We start from the raw sequence: 22,658 nt of genomic DNA on the forward strand, positions 1-22,658 counted from the left end.
TGAGCATCATATCATCTGATGCGTGATTAAAAGCACGTCTACAGAAAATGATTCAAGATTATTTTCATAAATAAGACAGTTCGCTCTTTTCATGAGACTAACCAGTTTCATGACCAGCACGGTTACTGAATATTTGAAGATCTTTGGATACAAGTAGGAAGTTGAGAAAAGATGGAATGCGTGTTTTGGCTAATTGCGGTAGATGAGATGATTTGCGCAAAAGAGCATTCTGGGTCCCGGGACTGGGTTTACCAGCGTAAGCCATCACTTTTAGTATCCATTAAGCTGCCTGGAAGAAAGACTCGTAAACCCTTCTCTCTCACGTGTGTATTTTTATTGGCGTAAATTTGAGTTTGCCACCGTCAGCTCGCTTGTAAAGTGCTGCTTCAGTCATATTTCCTTTGATGCACATTAAAGGGAATTTCAGCAATATAAATTTCATCTAAAACCTCACTGCTCAAGAATACACGCAGATGTATCCATCTTGTCCACGGTCGTCTGCTCCGAAGAAACGTGTCCACTATCTGATTACTGGACTGATAAACGATGTACGTGAATCTCGTCCAAGCCAACCATTCATACTCAAAGCCTCTCTTTCTCTCTCGGCAAGACCTTCAGAAAATCATTATAGCCGGCAGCATTAGCCGCGAGATGGCTGAAAATAAAATAATACGTTTATCAGAGGGATGTTAGCACTTACGTACATCCTCTCTTGCCATTTGAGGAGCCCAAGCTGCTTATCATAAAAATCCCCCTATAATCATGAGGTGGGCTATAACTACACCAGTAAATCCTGGCCAGAAATGCAGATCTGCCATCTTTTACATAAAGAATTTAAGTGGGTCTGATCCTTTCATCCATCTCAGATTGGTTTAGGTGGAGACGAAGCATCTGGACGCATCAAACCCTGGACGGGAGATAACAAATAACAACCCTCTGTTGTTGATGTGTTTCATGTTGACGTTAAAGTGCTGTTTATAATCATTTGGACCTTTGGTGGATTATTTCAGTTTCGCTGTTTGGTGTTTTATCATTTGTTATTTTTAAAGGTTTTCATATCGTTACTTAACGTTTAACACGCATATAGACGGATTCAGTGGCAACAAAATAAACAAATGTTATGTGGCCCAAACTCAACTTCCAGGTAGACCTCCGCAAAGAATCAATAACTGTTGAGTAGTATTCATTTGCAATTAATATACAATAAAATATGAAATATTCATTCAATATAAAATAAATCGTTATACTGTAGGCCAGGCGCGTGCATCCAATAAAATCGTCTATATGAATGACCTCCAAGCGAATAGACTAAAACAACACTTTCATTCTCTCAAACAGGAGCAAAGAAATAAGGAAATGAACATTTTAATGAGAAGGAAAATGTTATATTAGATGAGCAAGCAAGCTAACAAACCCGTTAATGAGTGTTAAAACAAGCATGCCATGATCCAGATATGTCCAAACTGGTTGTGTTTTCACTTGGCCTGGAGGACGAATCTTGATCCAACACAACGCAGGGCCCTGAAAAGTCAGCACCGGGGTATGCAAAGCCAGGAATTAAGTTGTGTGTCAAAAAATAATGAACGTCTTTAGTCGAGCTTTGGCTGGGAGCATTAATGCTCTCTACTTCTCCCTCTCCAAGACAACCGCTTTGAGGATGAAAAGAAGAGACATCGGTAAACAAATATGGTCATGTTCTCCCTCATTCAGTTAATCCCACTTAAGTCCAAACCTCTTGGGCTACTTTTGCTAAAAACCATGAGGTGGGTGAATAGAATGGAAGATCAATTGCTTTCTCTCCACTTCTTTGTCAATCAAGGACGAGAACTTCTTTAGATGTCATACACAACTTTGTTTTGGGGAGGGGGGAAAAGCCCTAAGAGAACAATTACTCTGGATGCATAGATTTATCCTGCCCAACAGTCCGTACAGAGCAAGAAAACGATGCATTCCAACAATATATTATAAGTCAAGGACAGGACCAAGATTACTCTGTGAGAAAATCCTTTACTCGGTAAACGCATTCATGTTCGTCCTCGAATCAACTTTCTTTCAACTGGGCTCCAGGGTTTTCCATGAACGTTCTGGTGTGTATGCATTAAACTACGACGTGTCAACTGTCAAACCAGGTCATGAATAATAGATGCTGGAGTATATAAATTTGAGATATAATTAAATAAATATGTTCAAAGTAAACTATGCCACGAGTGATGTAACAGACCCTTGAGACTTTTGGAAAGTTTTTTTTCATGCCTATAACAGGGTAGGGGGAAAAATCAATGCTTTAACATCAGTCAGGTGTTAAAAGCTTGAACAAATAGATGGTTCTGAGACCCAACATGGTGATTGGATAAAGCGAGAAAAGCCTATAATAATGCATTTTAGCAGTGAGGTTGTGAATTGAAACCAATGGCTCACCCCGCATTTGACTTTCATGAATTGACTTCAGGCTTGATAAATCATTTCGTGGGCGCAATCGCATCTATTTGCATTGAGACCACCCTTTTTACATATGCATGGAGGCACACCCCAAATACATATTCATTTAAACAACTCCACAAAAACGGACAAGACACACCATTATTTCCCTCTCTTTGAAACTTGGAAATGCTATCAAGTGCCTTTATGCAGGCAACCAATGAGAAACCAGGATCAAGAGTTTAAATAATGACGTTTACAGTGAAATAATCTTTGGCAGATGAAACAGCTTGTAGAGAAAACAAATAATAGTGATATTTAGCAAAAAACTGCCAAAATGCATTAGACTGCTTCAGTGAACAAATTAACTATGCAAAGCACAGCAGTCAATGAAAAAGGCCTCCAGTAGAGTAAAATTAAGGACAGGGCCATAAAAGCACTACGCAAAACTCCAGAGCCCTGGCCTTGAGCCGCCTGCCAGGCCAGGCCATCAAACTGCCTCCAGGTCCCTGGAGAGACAACAAAGAGATCCAACTGTGAAGCGATTTGGCACGAGAGTATTTTTAGCTAGAATAAAGTGTCGCTTTAAAAAAATGCCATTTTGGATGGGGAGCGTCTGACAACGTTCAGCTGACTCAGAGGATGGCGAAATCTTGTTGTGTTTGCCTGCAGCATCAAAAAGACGAACAAACAAGAAACAACACTGAATTCAGATGCCAGAATACCAAAGGACTCGGAGAAGGCAACATTGTTTTTTGTCCTTGAAATCAGACTCCAGGTTTCTACCTCTGACTCCTTTTGCTGGTGTACAGCCAAAGGAAATTGCTTTTATCTCTTCCATTTTCTCGGGTTTTAGAGGTTTATTTTGTAGGCTGGGGGAGTGGGGAGGTTGGTCATTGACCTTAGCCACCCTGACAACATCGCCATTGTAGACTCTGGTTAATAATAAGATAGAGGTCTTGTTCTTTGATTGAACTTATCAGCTTGGTCTCCGTGAGCATGTCTCTTGTTTGAATCTCACATCCAATTTAACACAACAGCATTACCAAGAATTCCTTTGGAGATCTCCTTCAGTCTACGAATTAGATCTTGTTTTTATTTGAAAGCAATGTCTTCCACAGTCTTTCATTGAGTCTGAGAGGAATTTTACCTTTTGTGTATTACCAAAGTCCGTTTACAGGAGTCATGTTTGCAACACCTCTGGGCAGTTATTTACATCATAGCAAGTCAACAGTCTTATCTCCTTGAATGGTGGATGGCAAATATTTCTAAAATCGCTGGAAAAGATGACAAATATATAGCATATTTCCGACCAATGATTAAACCTGATATGGGCTGTCCTATAACTTCAGTTTGCTGAGCTTAAATTGCTTTAAAAATCACTTTTTTCGAGGTCGCTTCAGCTACTGCGTACGTGCACAGGCTGGCAAGTGCCTCACATAAGCCCCGCCCAAGAGAATCGTCAGTCTTTATCGATTGACGGTTGGATCGTTCTACTGGAATTCCTCTCTTTTCATTGTGATGTCTTGTTAATATACTGTACATTATCTTTGGTACTACTCACTAAATCGAACACAAATAAATCATTACTTTTGGACACCCTTTATGTCTGTCTATAGCGGGGGTTCTCAACCTTTTTGACTCCAAAACCCCCCATTGTATTCAACTATATCCGAAGACCCCCCTCCTACTCACAAAACCTCAAAAATGGCCAAATAATAAGAAATATCTTTTTTATGTATTTCATTGCAAATTTTGTCCAATTTTGAAATATTGGTCATCTTGATGCCCCCTTGGAAGTCAGCTGGAGCCCCTTTGTGGGCCCCGGCCCCCCTGTTGATGAATATTTAACCAATGAAAACCCAAAATTGCTTGCAAATACAGTATTTTTCATTTTCTGGAAAAGGTTGGCACCTGACAGTAACGATATGACTCTTCTGTGGAACACAAAAGAGGATATTTTGAGTCAATTGGGGCCTGTGTTGTTTGGATACCAACATTCTTCAAAATATCTTCTTTTGTGTTCTGCAGAAGTAAGAAATTCATACAAGTTTGTAATGACATGCGGGTGAATAAATGATGACAGAATTTAAATTTTTGTGTGAACTATCCCTTTAAGAATTCTGCATAAAGGGCAACACATGTCATTCACTGTTAATAACAAATGTATTTTTTCTTCAGTTCAATATTCTAGTCACAACAGATTACACATTACCAACCAAAAATGAGCCTAAAGGGGTTTGATCCCATATCTAATCTAATCAACAAAGGAAGACCTGGCTGTCCTCAGATGCCATTCACAAGCATGATGTAGAGGGGTGTCAAAGATAATGTGATAACTGTCTAGTGGGCTGGATGAGTAGGATTTAGGTTAAGTGCTTGACTATGTTGTATCGAGGTGTGTTTTGGGGGGGTCTTCTCTAATGGTTGGTGGGAAGGTTGCTTTATGGATTATGACGGCCTGCTGCAGATTGCAAGGATTATGGGATTGACTGTCGTCTTGCTCATGGATGGCACGAGAGATTGAGAGCAGATGGCTGTGATCTGCGTGTGATTATCCCTCTGCCCTGTCACTGATCTCCGTCATCTCGTTTCATATTCCCAGAATGCCTTGTTCATCTCGGCCACTGAATCAACCCCAAATTCCCCTGCGACCCAGCCAGCTAATGGGAACAATTTAGGATGCCCATCCCTGTTTCTCTTTTATCACCTCTCTGGCCTAAACAGATATCCTCATTAACCTTGCGTCAAATCTTTGTTGCACTGTCAATACGTCATGTCCTTTCGTACCTCGCAAGCTGAGACACAAATGCAGTACACCTGATGTTATATTCTGGTCTGTAATAAATTAAGCGTAGGTGCAACAACACGGCACCCCTAAACCAGGTCACGATGGGGTCTTGCCAAGGGGCCAGGGTAAGGGCGTATGTAAATGTGCTCACACAATAATCACATTAATTCATGAACAAAATGAATCACGTGTTCAACTGATAACGTGATCATATATTGAAGAAGTAGTAGTAGTAGTAGTAATAATAATAATATAAAATTATTATTATTATAAAAATATATTATTATTATATAATATTTCTAAAGTGTACCAGGAGTTATAGGCAGCTCCTCTGAAAATGAAATGCAGGTGTTATTAAAGGTACAGTACGCCCGCACGTGTTCAATGGGTCATTCCCACAGGAGGCGGTTAAAACAGGCTTAATCTGGCTATATATGGCTTCTGCTTATCTCTGCTGTCTCAAAGCTGTGTGAGGTTAACTTGAAAGCCGCAGGGTAGACACCTTCATAAATAACGTGTTAAACAGACTGAAATACACAATTTTCTTTTTTCCGTGAAAATATCTCATTTTAAGACAACAGATGGTTAATGGACAAATGCAGGTCAGCTGGTACCATTAAGAGTCTCTTGAAACTGTCAGTAAATAGCAACTGTTAATGTAATGATGGCTTTCAATGATCACTGAAGAAACATCTTATAAATAGAGCTGTCAATTACAATTTATGATGAAATTAATTGATATACTAATGTCAAAATCTCATATCACAGCCTCATCTTTGTGAGGATTACAAAGACAAAAACATTGCGCACATAACATTTGTTTCATTATTCTATCATTTAACATAAACCAATAGCAATCCAGTCAACCAAACGTGCCAATCCATCCAAAGTAAATTCAAATCTTTTTAAAGGCAAATTTAACTGCATATATTTTTATTGAGTTAATGTCTTTATAAGCAATTGGACTGAATTAAGGCATCAAATTAATGATCCTATTTATAAGACGACGTTCATTAATGTATCTTTATTTGAATCGCTTCATTACCAGCGAGGTCGATATCCGCACATATAAGCAGGTATTTCAACTCCGCCGATGGGAAACATTGATTTTGTGTAGCGCGTGACGAATGCCAAATAAACAAAATGTGACACATTGTTTACCCACACGCTATACAGTCCCTCAGATTGAAAACCATGACAGGTGGAAAGTGAATAGATTTTTCCACTGTCTGACACAGAATGACAGAGCACAAACAAGCACTAACTTGGATCCGTGCACAGGATGTGCACAGGATCCTGTGATCTGAAGATTGAAGTGCAGGACCGAGCCGGAGTGACACTTGTTTGATTGATGCGTGGACCATTACTTTGACAGGCGTCTCTCTGCAGGGGCTACAGCGGTTACTGTAGATTCCTGCGGTGTGTTTGTCTGCGTGCCTGTGATTAAATGGGCTCACAACCCATCTCTGACATGAGGTCATGTGATGTGCCTGGAGTATAACGCTGAATTTGATATATTAGTAATAGCAGGACAGACAAACGATCTCACTTTATGATTGGTGGATGGAGATACACCAGCATCACTTCCTCTTCAGACCGGCTTTGTCCCAAGTACACGGATGCAGCAAACTAGTACAGTACAACTTATAGACTCTCTTCGTGAATATAATGAAATACAATAAAAATACTGATAATAAATAAATGAAAAATGAAACCGGAAGTGCTTCTAGACCAGTGTTCACATCTTGCAAAGTGGTCTATAATGCCTTTGCATATTTAACTTTGATAGGATATTGTTTTTTATTACAGTACAAAAATAAATTTTCATGACAAACATGCTCAAACAGAATCAATTAATGAATAAAAAAAAAATACTCAAATTTCACCAGCTGTTCACTTATTTTTATTTCTAGTTACTTTTATCAAGGCTGCATTTTTTCACTTCTTACACATCATATCAATGGAGGCAGATCAGGCCCTTTCATCAAGTGAAAGTGTTTAAAGTGCTCAGAATTCCTCTCAAGAGAACGATGTGCTAGTCGGTATAAACAAAGCTTGAAGTTGTCAGTCAGCCATCCTAGATATTCGCCTCAATCGCCTGATAACATTTGAAGGCCGGTATTAAATAAAGATCACAAAGACTGTTACTTCAGGTTATATTAAACATGCGTTAAAGGCATGTTTTTCGCTTTCAATTAAAAAATAACAGTTCTCAGTTTGATATTTTGGACTTGCTGTACATGTTTTAGTGCCAAAAATTCGTAGCATATTAATATTCACTATATTATTAATTAATCACATTTTACAGAGAAAATGACTGGTGTTGGCCATGCAAGTTCACTGTGAGGAATTTGGGGTTTTGTATGTGGTTGCCAGCGTATTGATAACCGGTTCTGAGTGTTTTTCCAAGGTGCGTGACTGCTTAACAGCAATTCAATATGAAGTAATTTTATACTGAGTGACTTTCCGCTTCAGTGGTTTGTGTGGCAAAATACAATTATAAATCACAGATGTGGCCATTACTACAGCATCTCATACCCTCCAGTCACTCTGCTGGCTCCCTTTTGAACATAAACGTACACACTCAGATGTCACTGGCCTTGCTTCAACTTTCCAGCATCATTTCTGGTCACTGCGATCTGCCACGCAGATACCCTGCCACATGATATCATCCCTGAACGCGACATTTGCCTTTACGCACTCACTGTTGGATCCAATCTTTTGAGGAAGTTGTCAGAAAACATTTATTTTATCGGAGTAAGATAGAAAGGCATGGCCCTTTTCTGCCATCCCCCTTTCAAGAGATGAACCAGCTGATAACCGTCAGACCCTGAAGAACACCTGCTCCACAGAACCTCAAAAGATCAAGCACGAAAATCTCTTTTCTCATCGAAGTTCTCTTTCTTTCATGCTCATGAACAGTCCAAGCTAAAGAGAAGCTCTCGGCCAAATTGCAAACAGTTCTCATTGTTAGCGCTCTCTGTGGGTATTAATGGAAAGATGCAGAACAAAACAAAAAACGAGAGAAAATATTTGTTCTTGCATAACTTGAATTAATGGAGCTTTCAGTGACTGTACGTTTCATTAGCGTCTCCAAAATATCCTTAGGAGAAAATATAACAGACAATTGTAGATATACAACAAGAGTATAGAGAACAAACATATCTCAGATAATTTGACAACAATGTATCGCGCATCCCCACAGAGTTTAATAACTATTGAATGAGTTATGATTATTGTTTATATTTGTGTGCGTGGGGGGGGTTTGTCTGTAGTCCTTTTATGAAATATTCATCTATCACTGCCTGTTGTCTCTGACAAAGATCGTGTGTAAAGACAAAAGACACGTCTGTTCTGATCTAAATGTTAACGTCACAAGCCGAAGGAAAAACTCACTATCAAAGTCACACGAGATCAACATAAAACGGCTCGATTTGAATGCTTGCTGTGTGCGTTTGCCTCAAAGAATCTATCAAAGTGCTATTGTTCTTCAGAAAGACTTAATGTTCTAAAACAACAGCTCCTGTGTCCTCGGCAACATTACCTGAAGCCATCAGAAATAGTTGCTACTTGGATCAACATTTTTGTAGTTGCTTGAGGGCATCAAGCCTCTGTCACGAGTCATTTTAACATCATGCTTACTTTTTGGTGTAATTGTATAGGAGTAAATGTGTTATTTATAATAGATATTCTAAAAGACCCCCTGTGGTGAAAATCATGTTTTTAATATTGTTTATATGGTGTTTTTAATATGCTTTAAGACAAACCATGTGCAAATTTATAATTTAAAACTATTGCTGAGTATTCTCTTCATAAAACTGCAGTTTACCAAAGACAATTGAAAAAATGTGGTTTGAAACTGCCCCAGTTAATGACGTCACAAACCTGCAACCAATCACATCAACTCATCTGACCCCTGTGGATCAGCAGTTTAAAGCAATAGTTCACCCCAAAATAAAATTTCTGCCATTTACTCACCCTATTGTCATTTTAAACCTGTGTGACTTTCTTTCCTCTGCAGAACACAAAATAAGCTATTTTGAAGAGTACTGGTAAACAAAAACCATTGGTCCCCATTCACTACTATTGTATTGACACTAAACCGATGCAAGTCAATGGGGACCAACAGATTCAGTTACCAACATTCTTCAAAATATCATCTTTTGTGTTCTGTAAAAGTCAAAAAGTCATACATGTTTGAAATGACATGAGAGTGAGCAAATGATGACAGAATTTTCATTTTGGGGTGAACTATCACTTTAACCGAGTCATTAATATCTTTAAAGAAATTAGAATTTTGTTAAAGGGGTGCTGCAACGGTGTGTCATGCATTATGACTTCTTTACAATGTTAAACGTGCCGTCTTCTCATGCTTAACATGGTCAATGTGTCAAAAAACGAGTTGGGCGTATTACGTAGTATTTCTGTGCTCGATACACTCCCCCAGCGATCGTACAGGTTTCGGAAAGTTTTTTTCGAACATATAAAACTGTTTCGTAACAATTTTCCTTAGTCCCTTATTGGACAATTCTCCCAGAAAAGCACGCGGCAGCAAGGAGAGCAGGAGAAGGAGCATGCGCAGACGTCACTTTCACTTGTGTGCAGGAGAGAGAGAGAGAGCATACGTTCGCGAAGTTCAGGTGTTTGTTTGTTCACTGCATTTGGGTGATGAATGTTATATAAACGGTGGATATAACGCTGGATTTGGAGATCGTTTGAAACTGATATATGGAGCGGTCCCAGCGCGAAAAGATGCCGGACATGAACCGCATGTGGTGAGTGAAACTGATGTCTGTGTTTTGTTGGCAATGGGTGCGCACGTGCTTTAGTTCAGCCTACCCCTCTCCCCCGCACGCGCCGTATGCTTCGGAAAAAATCGTACAGCTGTATCTATCTTTTATAAATGTGATCAAACTAAATACTCTTCGAAGATACGATGTATGCAATACTACTGTGTAGATACTCATGATTAATATGAGATTGGCAGAAACCGCATGTGTTAGGGCCGCTTTAAATGTGCCCCCTGAGTTCTAATACGACCCCTGACCCTCCTCTTACTCCTCCCGTGCACAAGATTGTTTCTGTCTTGATCTGTTTTCTTAACTTTTGAAAGTGTCAAACATCTGAATAGTCTAGGGAGGAAAAGAAAGCATCACGCCGCATGGCCCCAGCAAGATCTCGTAGTCCAGAAAAGAGTCCATTTACGTATACCAACTCTGTGGTATTGCTTTCATCCTTTTATCTCCCTCTCCATGCTTGTTTTCCTTTCCATGTTTCTCCACATGCGTTCTGCGGCGTTGCACTGATTTGATTTCCCAGCTCTTCTTTACTGCTCTGCGTGACTTAATCAGAATGACAGAGTCTCCGAGCCTGGGGAAAATCTCTCTCTGGCTCTTTTTTCCTCACCCTGCAAGTTTGCGCTGGCCGTGACAAACTCGCAGTGGCACCTTTCCTTGTGTTGTGCTCTTGCACAGATCCGTGTCATACACACGCCAATGTGCAAACACACAAATGGGTTTCCTGTCCCTCAGATCCTTGACTTTCACTCTTTATCTCTCGATTTGTTTTTCTGATTTTAACATTATTAATTAGGGATGCACGATAAATTATCAGCCATATCTGTATCGGCCGATGAATGGTCATTTTTAATGTTATCGGTATTGGCCGATAATAAAATTCAGGCCGATATATTATAGTCGATAAATTGTGAATCATTTCCTCTGGTTAAACTTCGGCTGCACGCTGCTCACAGTTAAAATCCATGTACTGTCTTTCTGTCATGATCATGCACTCACTGCTAATAGCAAAACATTGTTGATGTAGTTTGTAGATATTAATGAACGTGTAAATGATAGGAACAAAAGCATAATGTTTGAAGACGAATGCTGTCTGAATGCTTTCTGTCTTGAGACCGGTTTATTAAATAAACATTATACCAGAAAAGTTAAAGAATCTTTAATTAGTGTAAAGTGGGCTTGGTGCATGATCTCCAGGGGAAAAAAATAATTTCAGTCTCAGAAAATGCTGTATGAATATTTAGATACTGTACATCGGCCAATATATCGGTTATCGGCTTCCAATGTTCAAGAATTATCAGTTATCATTATCGGCCAGAATTTACATATTGGTGCATCCCTATTATTAATGCAATTAAAAGTGGTCTAGCGCATTAAAAAATTAACCCTTAAGATTAAATTCAATCCTTCATTGTTGAATAAGTAGTCCGTCCTTAACCACTCACAGGGTCTTGCAATTGAGAAGAGTACTGGAGAAAAGGTTTTGGAGTTTGTTAATTATACGTCTCAATTATTTAAGGTTTTTTAGCTCAAAGAATTAAATTTCAATTGATCAATTTCAATTTATTTATAAAGCATGATTAAACACAACTACCGTTGACCAATGTGCTGTACAAAGTAAAAGCTCTTAACAAAATAAAAACAACAACAAAGTCACAGATAAAACTACAGAACATCAAGACAAAACTCAATCAACAGTCTTAAGACAAATAAAATAAAAAGTCATTATACATGTAGTTAAAGTTTAAAAAATATATAGTTAGTTAAAATAAAATAACTCAAGGTTATAGAACTTTTCCTACATACTGTTCATGTACTATTACTGTTGTGTTGATTTATTTTCAGTATTTGAGGTCTGAAAAATACAGAGCATCTTTTCTGTTATTTTGACTTGTTTCATTTTCTGCCAATAGAAACAATATTTTTATTTGAAATCTGGGAGAAGTATTGTTAGTAGTTCACAGAATGAAACAAAAACTATCATTTTACCTAAACGCATAACTACAAATAGTAAATTCAAAAACTGTTTTAGAATTTTGAAACGGTCTCTTATTTTTTTCCCGTGGCTGTTACGGTATGTTAGAGTATAACACCATGGTCTTGTGAGGCAGGCACAACGTGTAGTTTGCTTTGTCTTCACATACAGCAGAACCACAATAAAGCTCACTTGAACTTAACAAAGGAAAAGTGAAGGCCTCTTGGGTTCCTTGAAGAATTATGGGGAAAAGAGATCTCTTTTAAAAGACAAAAATGACATTAAATGAAGAGCATATTGAAACTTTTTTGCTGAAGGCTTATGCTTCTTTATTCCTAAGAAAAAGGGTCATTTCAAATGTGAAGAGAAGAGAGCTTTACTAGATCACAAACTGTGCTTGGATGCCAGGAAACCAAAGTCTGCGATCAAAACGTAACATTTCAAAATAGAAATGACCATTTTGTCTAACTTCTTTAAAGTGAATTTTAGATAAACAATGTAAACCAAAGTTTGAAATGTAAAAATATTGTCATTTATTCAACCTCATTTCTTTGAAAACCTGTACGTGACTATTTCTTCTGTGGAACGCAAAAGAAGATATTTTGAGAAATGTCTCAATGGTTTTGCATCCATACAATGGAAGTCAACGGGGTCAATGTTGTTTGCTTGTTGTTATTCTTCAAAATATCTTCTGTGTTCAGCAGAAGTCCGTCATAGATTTAAAATGACACGAGGCAGAGTAAATGATGAATGATTTTCATTTTTTGTTGGAACTATCCCTATAAGACAGCACGTGACCAAGAACTCCATTATATTTCCTGCCATGAAATCCCTTTCTAGTTAAGCAGCTACTGTTTTAGAGCCCAACACAGCCCTTCTGCCCCACTCCCGCAGGATCCGAATCTGTGCCACGATTCCCTGTTACCAAACAATATGGGTTCAATTACACGCAGCTGTGCTGCAGTAAATATAAGGCCATTAAATATTAAAACGGACCCGTGGAAACCCTTCACACATTCAATTTAGTTGAACAATTATTTGTGCCTAATTGTCCGGCGTTCGCAGCTAGCGCTTGACCCTTCCGCACTCCGGCAGAGAATGCCAGGTCCGGCTGCCGTATCCCTGTCTTGATTCGCCCGCAAGCCCCTCTCCCTTACAATTACAGACACCTGTCACTGTATGGATGGCCACAGAGCACACTGGCACCTGTCTGCCTGTCTCTTTTTCTCTCACATCATCTCTCTCAGCAGCCTCGGTTGCACGTGTGGGGGTCCCTCTCCTCTTCTGACCTGTAAACACTGCAGGAGGTATCTGGAGCGAGGGAGTCTGATTCTGTCTGACAGCCCCTGCCCGACGTAATGTCTTCTGCCCTCCCTTTGCCTGCCATCCCCCCGCTCTCTTCCACTCGTCTAAGCATTTTAATGACATATGCTCGCAGGCTTTCTCCAGTAGCACTCATGTACACTAGCAGAGCGTGTCTTCCTCTGAGCGAGGGGTGTCGAGGACGGCAACGGAGCGAGATGGAGTAATGCGGACTGAATTTCGTTCCGTTTTCATTACAAGCAACGACCGGGGAATGAAAATACATTTTGGCTCCTCAGAGCGGGTAATTTGCCTTTGCGATAGGCGGGTCCCCATCATCCGGCCATCTTTTCATCATCTTTTCATCATACTCTTTGGTGTTCATGATGTTTATTTCTGCAAACTGTACATTTCAACTTTATCATCACAGGGTTTGTCTCATAGTGGCCCATCATAGGAAGCTTAGGTTTAAACTGTAGGGATGGCTGTGGGATCACCCATATACATCTTCACTGCATTTTAAAGGGTTGGTTAACACATGAATAAACATTCGGTCATATTCTATTCACTCTCGTGTGGTTCAAAACCTGTATTTGACTCCTGCTGTGGAACACAAAAGATAGATATTTGGAGAAATGTTTTGTTGGCAAACAAATGGGGCCAATGGGTGCCATCGTTGCTTGGTTACTAATGTTAATAAAATATCTTCTTTTGTGTTCTGCAGACGAGAGAAAGCCATGCAGGTTTGGATTAAAATGATGGCGAGTAAATTATAAAATAACTTTATTTTTGGGTGAACTATCCCTTTAAATGAACTTGCATTTTAAGACCTCTTTTGGCCAAATTTTAAGGCAGCATTGCAATCCCAGAATGCATTGTGCCAAAACAAATCTAGTATAGTAAACAAAGCAAATGAAAAGAAACCTACATTTCCATTACATACTGAAAAAAATGTTTACAGTATGTGTAGGTTTATCAGAGTAGCACTTCATTAGCTTTGGCCTCATGCTAATGCAAAAAGGTCTGTTTCACGTGTGCCGTTTTCTCCAAATCAGTTTACTAGGTTCTGGAACTGAGCCTCTTTTAGCCAAGATAAATACTAGCCACCATCACACACACACACACACACACACACACACACGCACACACACACACACACACGCGCACACACACACACACACACACACACACACACACACATTGCTGTTTCCATCCATGTCCTACATAATTTTGGAGCAGGGGAACACTAGAGCAAGCCATGTGATGAAAAGGGTCCCGGCGGTCCCGCTCATGGCTAGTTTATGACGCTGTGGCCCATTCCGCTGTCATGCTGAGTGGCTCCAACCTCCAGGGACCTCAGGTTGAAATCTGGATCAGGTCTCCACCGGGCCCGGCTCTTCTGTTGCGACATCATTAATTCAGCTAAGAGAATTCCACCATCCAGAGATACCAAATCACTTTACTTCTCAATTTTTCTCATGCTTTCCTCTTTCTGTGTTGCCTCATCCTTCTGCAATCTCCATCTTACTATAGTTACATCTCTGTTGTATTTTGATCTCTGCTGCGCTTTAAGCATTTGAGTCAAGGCATTAAAGCTGTCGGGACTATTAAAGAATATGTGCACTATGTTATGACCTTTTCTTTTGTGATGCCTTCGAATAAAAGACACACAAACAGACAACCACAAAACATCTGTTACGACGTGCACATATTCTAATAATTTTACGTCAGTTTTTCTTTTCATTTTAAGAACACCTAAAACTGAGTTTATATATCTCCAAATGGTGATGCATCTGTGGAATCATGTCCTCACATCAAGCCACCAAAACAAATGTGTTAAAAACCACAATGTCTCTTCACTTCTGACAGGTGACAGATGCAGTTTTACTAACATACGGAGACTGGTTTGTATACAACAACAAAAAACGTACACATGGGCACTTTTAATATAAACATGAAAAGAAATATTAATGGCTATCACATCAGATCTCAGGAGACTTTATTGATATACGTTACCAGTATCGTCTTTGTTTCAGATGTTTCTCGTAAACGTCCTTTGGAGAGATAAAAATAGGTAAAAATAAGACAACCGCTGACATGCAACAAGACAATGTGGATTGTGTGGTTTAGGTCATTTTGGTCATGAAGGAAATGTTAGAAGATCACTTGATATCTTTGATTTTTTTGTATCTAGGCAAATCTGAGCACAGTTATTTATTTATTGATTTATTGACAAATACAGAGAACAGATAATGATGACATCAGGCAATTATGCGAGCCAGACTCAAGTTCACGTTGCCCACCTGAGCAGCACGGCACTTTGTGTGCGCTGACAGCCAAATAAAAGACGAGCCTCTGCTGATGTCTTTACATTCATCAAACCTTGAGCGTTTTACTTTCCCTGTGAGGAAAATTGGGGCTTGGGTGGCTCACGTATCTATTCATCATCCTTTCTCATTAGAGCCGGCAAACATCGGGGTGCCACCCCTCTCCTGAACGTGGCCGACTCGCTTGCCCCCTTAATTGCACCCGAGCCTTTTGATGGGGTCCGGTTTCCATTTTCACCTCAGCGGAGCCAAAATGATAAGCGTGATAGAGGTGACGGAGAGTACTATGAAGTAGACGTATTTTCACTGAGGACGCCATAAAGAGCCCAGGCATGAAAAGAGCCCCATAATTCATTTCCTTTTCTCTATACCCCTCTCATCTCACACCCAGCATGCTGGAAGTGTCCTCTGCCTTTGTTGGCCATGTCTGCCGCTTTACAAGATGAAAGTTATATGTTTGGCAACCTTCAATCGCAAAAGGCAGAAGGTCTGAAAGACGCTTTTGTCTCCAACACTTCAATGTGCTCTAGCTCTCAAAGAGTGCGTGTCTTTATCTGTGTGTGTACAACATGCTCTTGTCTGAGAGTCAAAAAGGTATGATTCATTTAATACAATATGATAAAGATGTATCATTTATATTACTTTTAATTATTAACATTGCAGTCATTATCAAAAAAAAATATATATATATAACAGTCAGATTAAATGGAAGTCTTGTGTTCTTATTATTTTCCCTTGGAAAACATACATATTAGGGATGCACGATATTATCGGCCGGCCTAACTGGCATATAAATTAAATATCGGCATCGGTCCGATATGAAAAATTATGCCGATATGCTTAGCAGATTAAAAAAAGACGTGTCGATTATGTGTAGGCGTTCTGACATGAGCGTGCACTCCCAAAGACACCAGCTGCCACACAGCACATGAGTACTAAAGTTCATTTTCGCGACGCCTGAACTGTCATTGTGTTAAAAACACACAAGGTTTTAGGTTAAGCCGGTGTTCTGACATTTTGTGCTACCATTAAGAGCCCTACTTATTTTTGTTTCTCAACTTTTTAATTTATTAAGTAGTTTTGTTTTGTTTCGCATATCCGAACACAGTTTAATAAAATATATGCTCTAGCAGCAGTAATATAATAATTTGTGCGAGGAGTGAATCATTCATAATGGCGCTACATACCTTAAATTATGATACTGCACGTCACTCAGAAATCAAGGTCGACCTCACACTGCTAAATCCTCCATGCCAAGCGTTCACCATATGACATACATTTGCACTTTCAGTCCACAAACGTGATAAATCAGAGAACTGTGAATATATTTCCCATTGTGTACATTGGATTTCTTGTGAAAGAACCATCTGTCATTGTTTTCCAACAAAGTGTGCAGACAGCGGAGTGTTCCTCCGGTAAAACAGTGAAAAATCTGAGCCCCCGCTCACATGATTCATATTTCACAAGCACACTTAAGTTTGTTATTTTACAGATGTGTTGTTAGTTTGTCAGCTATATGCTAATGCTATAGCACAGTACTGTACATTCGCTCTATCAGTGAGCCATAATCAGTCAGCACAGAGTCTGCAGGTATTTATGAATGTATATTATGAGGACAAAAGCTCATTGTTTATGGCAGATTGCTGTGTGAAGGCTTTCCGCAGTCATTTACACTGATGCTAAGCTACAGCTAAAGCTATTGGCCATTAAAACGAGTGATTTCTTTGATCATTTCTCAACGATTCTCATTAAGTCTGTATGGAAAACACTTGGTATCTACTTGTTAAAAAGTTGTTGGTTTTTTTCTTTAAAGGTTTTATTTGACATTATTACTGTGTGCTGTTTTATTGCTGTCAGTAAACAGTAAAACTCCCTTTACAAACTTCATGTAATCACGTAAAATGTTTAAATTTAACAAAAGTTTTGCATATATTTACATAAGATAAAATAGGCCTATAACAGAGACACGTAAATTAACAAACGATTGCTTTTTTATTACAGACTAACAATTTTAGATAATAAGTGGTTTTGGAGCACCCTAGTGGCCACTTTATGAAATGCCATGATAGAAAAAAACTTAAAAGACCCACCTTTTGTTCTATCATCATCAAAAAAGACTTATAGACTTACAGTATATCGGTATCGGCTAAAATGACTTGAAACATATCGGCATATCGGAAATTGCATTAATTAAATATTGTGCATCACTTATGCATATGCTCTAGGGTTTTAGAAAAGATCTTAATAGAGTTAAACGCTATGCTCAGATTTGCAAAGATACTGTAAAAGCGATTTTGATAAAAACAAACATTATTATTTAATTAATAAAAAAACAATTATCTAAACAATGCTATTTACAATATGTTAAACGTATTCATCTATGATCTAACTGTATATCAGCAATTGTCTCATATACGTACATTTTCATTCCTCTTAATGATTTTCAGAAGAAACATTGAAAAAAAATAAAAACAGAAAACAGACCAGTCCATCACAACACCAGAATTACCGCAGATGACCTCTGTTATAAAAGTACCTTTCCCTCATAACAAAAAGCTTGAAAAATTCACAATGTGAACACTGGGAGAAAGTGAAACGTCAAGAGAGACCATAAGATATACAGTAGTTGTTGCTGTAGGTGAATTTACCTCTTACATTTTTAAAACAGCTTCCATGCTCGTGTCAAAAGGCCACACTGGCACATCATCTCTGTTAGTACCTTCCGACTTCTAAACCACGGGAGTAAATGTGTTTTAACTGAAGTATAGCCTGCAAGAATGAGAAAACAACGGCCCTGTCCAGCTTTAATCTGCTGCAACAACCTCACAGATGCATGATTCATTACACGTTTTATGTAGGGAACAAAAAACATCATATTCCCCTACAGTATATACTGTATTTGTATGAAGTATGTTTAAATTCTCATATATAAAACCTACACTGTACACTGTTCATTTTTATTGTAGTCATCTGTGTTAATCCAATTGATTTCTTCAATCTATTTAATTTGACAAATTTGAACTTTGAATTTGAATGTGAGTCAGTAAAACTCAAACCCATGCAAAAACGATGAGTTGAGATTTTACAGTGTATGTGCTGAACTGCTAAAAAAAACCCAGCTAAGCTGGTTGGCTGGTCTTAGCGAGTTGAAGCTAGTCCTCCTTGCTTGGCGAACCTGGTGTTTAACTGGTTTAATACTGCGGGACAGCTCACCAGTTAAGACCAGCTCAAAATTGGTCAAACTCCTTTAAAACCAGCCCGCAATCCAGGCAAGGATTTCCTCCAATTTCCAGTTACTTTCATGTGTGACAACAATTCCGTCGCAGTGTGAGGGGATAGATGTGTTTACCTTCTGAGGTATTGCATTTGTATGCTCTTAATCAGACAACAACTGGATAACAGCCTGCGAATCCCTTCAAGAATCCCATATTCTTGAAAAACATATTCTTCTATCCTTTTCTCGCCAAGAATCTTAAGAAACAACTCTTCACAAAGCAATTTTCATTTCTGTCCTAACCCAATCTCTCTTGTATTTTAATCTCAGCACAGAAAGAAGCTTGTACATACAGTGCACCAGCCAAATGTATTTACGGTTACATATTATCCACAGCATTCATGCTCAGCCAAATATAGGGCAGAACAAAACGGTCCAAATCCGGACGTATTCTGTTGAAGAAACAAAGCCTTGGCATCATGGATGACCCAACATCGCTCTCATCGTCATCATCTCCTAATAAAACTACCCTGACCCGGCGGTTTGTGTCTAATGTGTTGACCGCACCAACTCTTCTTACAGCCTATCATCTTCCTCTCTCACTCACGCCCAGATCTTTTATATGGCCGCAGTCCACTTCGCTGCTATTATACTGCTCTTCATGGTAACATCATCACTTAAGATAAGGCTTCAATAAACTGCACTCTCTTTTAGGGGCACTCTGCTCTTAATCCAATCTCTGAACATTAGCACCTTTATCACTGGTCTTCCCGGAGACCCTCGCATCGCCTCCAACCCCCATTTCCAATAACAGATAGACCATTCTCTGGCCCAAAGTAAACTCCTCTCTGTTCAGTCGAGCTCCAAAAGAGCCACTGAGAAGTTGATTAAATCCATTTTAAGCGGTGATTCCTATGCGGTGGGGTGTTTTTTTTTGCTAGCGCGTGAGGGCAGGACCGCAGGGAGCTGGGCCGTGGCCAAGCGGCAGCGCGGCATGCCTGCGCTATTCCCGCCCGGCTCGCAGAGTCCCGCTAACGTCCTCGAGGGAGCGAGCGGAGACCACTGTCAACTGGCCCGGGAGGCTCGCCAGATTGAAACCCCTGCCAGCACGTTTGAAAGGATAGCAAATCATTTAACCACCCTGATGGTACATTAGCATTTTTTCAGTCGCCGCACTGGCGTGGAATAACGCCACACTATTAAACTCTATTTGAAGTCGAAGCTCGCAGGACGCCGCCGTTAAATATGTCTAAATAAATAACCGTGGAAATAAATAAATAGGAGATCTGTGTGAAAAAGATCTCAACAGGAACCGAATGGTAATGCGCATAAAAGCCTACGCTACGCTAATTATAGTGTGGCTCAGTGTTTGCCCCCCTCACAGAGAACCACTCCGATACACAAAGGACAAAGCCCAAACTGAGGTACAAATGATTTCAATGCAACAATGCTGCGAACAGGGAGGCTGAAAACTGGGAAATAACAGAATGAAGGACGTGTAGGTGTAAGTCTTTCGCTCGCTGGTTTCAAAACTGCTTTCAGAGCAAAACCTCTTTTATTCCACGGGAGCAATCAATGAAACCAAATAGTTCATCATTTATTCTTTGAATTCAAATGAAACATTCATGAAATGTTTGAGACCATCCAATGGAGGACTATTCTGAATCAAAACCAAATAAAAAGATGAAGTAGTCATTTATTATAGAGTACATGTGAAGAAAGAAAGAAAGAAAGAAAGAAAGAAAGAAAGAAAGAAAGAAAGAAAGAAAGAAAGAAAGAAAGAAAGAAAGAAATTCACTGTCTGCAATCCTAGCGTTAGCAGGCTAATTAGCAGAATTATCATGGATGAGAGGTGCAGACGTGTTGGAAACAGCAGCTATTAGTATTCCTGCAAACAGATCTGAAAACTGTTGAAAGCACTGCTGAATCCACAAACTTTTAGCAACATTCTGTAAGTTTAGGTCAAGAATCCACAGATCTATCTGAAAGAACAAGCAACACAAAAGGCCTCCGATAAACCACTTGGCGAGCCCCGCCAGGGATTAGAATCACACAATATTTACTGATTAAGGTTTTTGATTTTAATATTCATTTGCAGTGGTGCTGTAGATTCACTACAGATGTAAAGTTTGCACTAAAAACAGAATTTTAGTACGGTGTTGTTTATAGTTCAAAAGTTTAAGAACCGCTAACAGACCTGAACAACGTGAAACTTTGGTTCAAGAAAAAAACAATTCCCAAACTATACCCACCAGGCCACATCAACCATACAAACGCACGCGCGTACACAAACATCTTCCTGTTATCTTTCATAGTTCAGGTGCGTCTCGCTGTCTAGTTATTTCAAGAGTTTGCCCCAGGAACCACTGTGCAATTTCTGCTACATGACAATACTGTTTCATATTCATAATAGCAGGTACGCACCTTATGTTCAAGTGCTTTTTTCATCCTTGATTCCCAGAGCAGAAGTTTAAAGTCTGATTAGCATTTATATTGCCAAGCTATGGCTCACGACTATAATTGGTGCTACAATGCAACTCCCCACTGTTACCACAAACATGTACTCACATTTGTACAGGCCGAAGCCGTTCATTGTGCGCAGTGTGACACCAGACGGGGATGAAGTGAGAGTGAAGGGACTGTCCGGTTCATTCAGGTGTAATAATGCTGCTGTTGTAGAAACTTCCACCAAATCTTCAACCATCGTCAGTTTGGCAGTGCAAAAATGGTCTTATAGCATACAAATACATTTTGTAAAATTTAATTATGTAAAAAAAATATGTAAATTCTGAACTTTTCAAATGGAGCGGTTACAACAGAGAAGCTAACTTGACAATACCAACAAACCACAGTGTGGCTGTTTGGCTCTAACAGTTTACATGTATAAATAATAAAGTATAGCAATATTGTTGTATACAGCACAATATTTTCCTTTTGTCTATGCCATCAGACTATGCCAGCTAAAACAGGAACATCTCTCCATCTGTTTTCTCCATGCATTAGGTCGCAATTTAGACGGCATTAATCTGTGCCATAATCTGTTGCAAAATCCTTGTAGTGCTCCTGGGAGGCTGACCCTCCCTGACCTCAGAACCTCTCTCTCGCCGACACAGGTTCATCGAGAGAGCCGTACCCCTCCCTTTGCCAATCCCCGAGTCCCACCGCAACCCTTCGGCTCTCCGCCCATCCTCAAGGAATAAACAGAAAGAGTCGAGAGGAAGCTTGGCAGGTGACCTCAAGTGCACAGCAGCATCTGGTTGAATCACTTAACATCGCGCTCAGCAGATATGTAATCCCACATAATGCCCATTTCTCAAAAAGTGCACCAATTTGGATAAATCCAGCAATTCAGCTCCAGGGCTCTGAGATTTTCACAGGGATAGCTTTAGAAGCGTGGAGGGCAGAGGGTGGGCACAGGTCAGGGGTGTGGATTGGATGAGAGAGAGATGAAGGGTTGGGGGAGGACAGGGATTGGATTCTTCTACCACGGTTAAGAGCACAGATTTTATTGGTGCATCTTAATAAAGTCCAGTAAACACATTTTGTTTATGCACGGAGCCTGTCTGCAAAGCTGCTCTCAATGGATTTCAGGAATCAAGGCCAAATGAATGGCCATCTTCTCTTGACCTGAATCTGGAGAGGTGCAACCTTTAGAGCGTAGAAACATCTCTTTCAATTATCAGGGAACGAAACAAAGCATTTATTTCATAAAACACTTTCGAATTCTCTGGAATCCAAAACTTTGTGAACACTTTGTGATTTTTTTACTTGTAAGAATTAAAATGTATTAAATTAATACATATAAAATATGTATTTGCTATAGAAATATCAATTA

At 39.5% G+C, this 22,658-nt stretch overlaps 1 protein-coding gene across 5 annotated transcripts in view; it reads right to left on the reverse strand.

The window, feature by feature from the left end:
• The window catches only part of kirrel3b (kirre like nephrin family adhesion molecule 3b), a 192,868-nt gene that overhangs the window by 165,823 nt on the left and 4,387 nt on the right, over positions 1-22,658 (reverse strand). The gene's annotated exons all lie outside the window — the stretch shown is intronic.

The sequence above is a fragment of the Triplophysa rosa genome, linkage group LG12, assembly GCF_024868665.1.
Source record: "Triplophysa rosa linkage group LG12, Trosa_1v2, whole genome shotgun sequence".
NCBI classification, from domain to species: Eukaryota; Metazoa; Chordata; class Actinopteri; order Cypriniformes; family Nemacheilidae; genus Triplophysa; species Triplophysa rosa.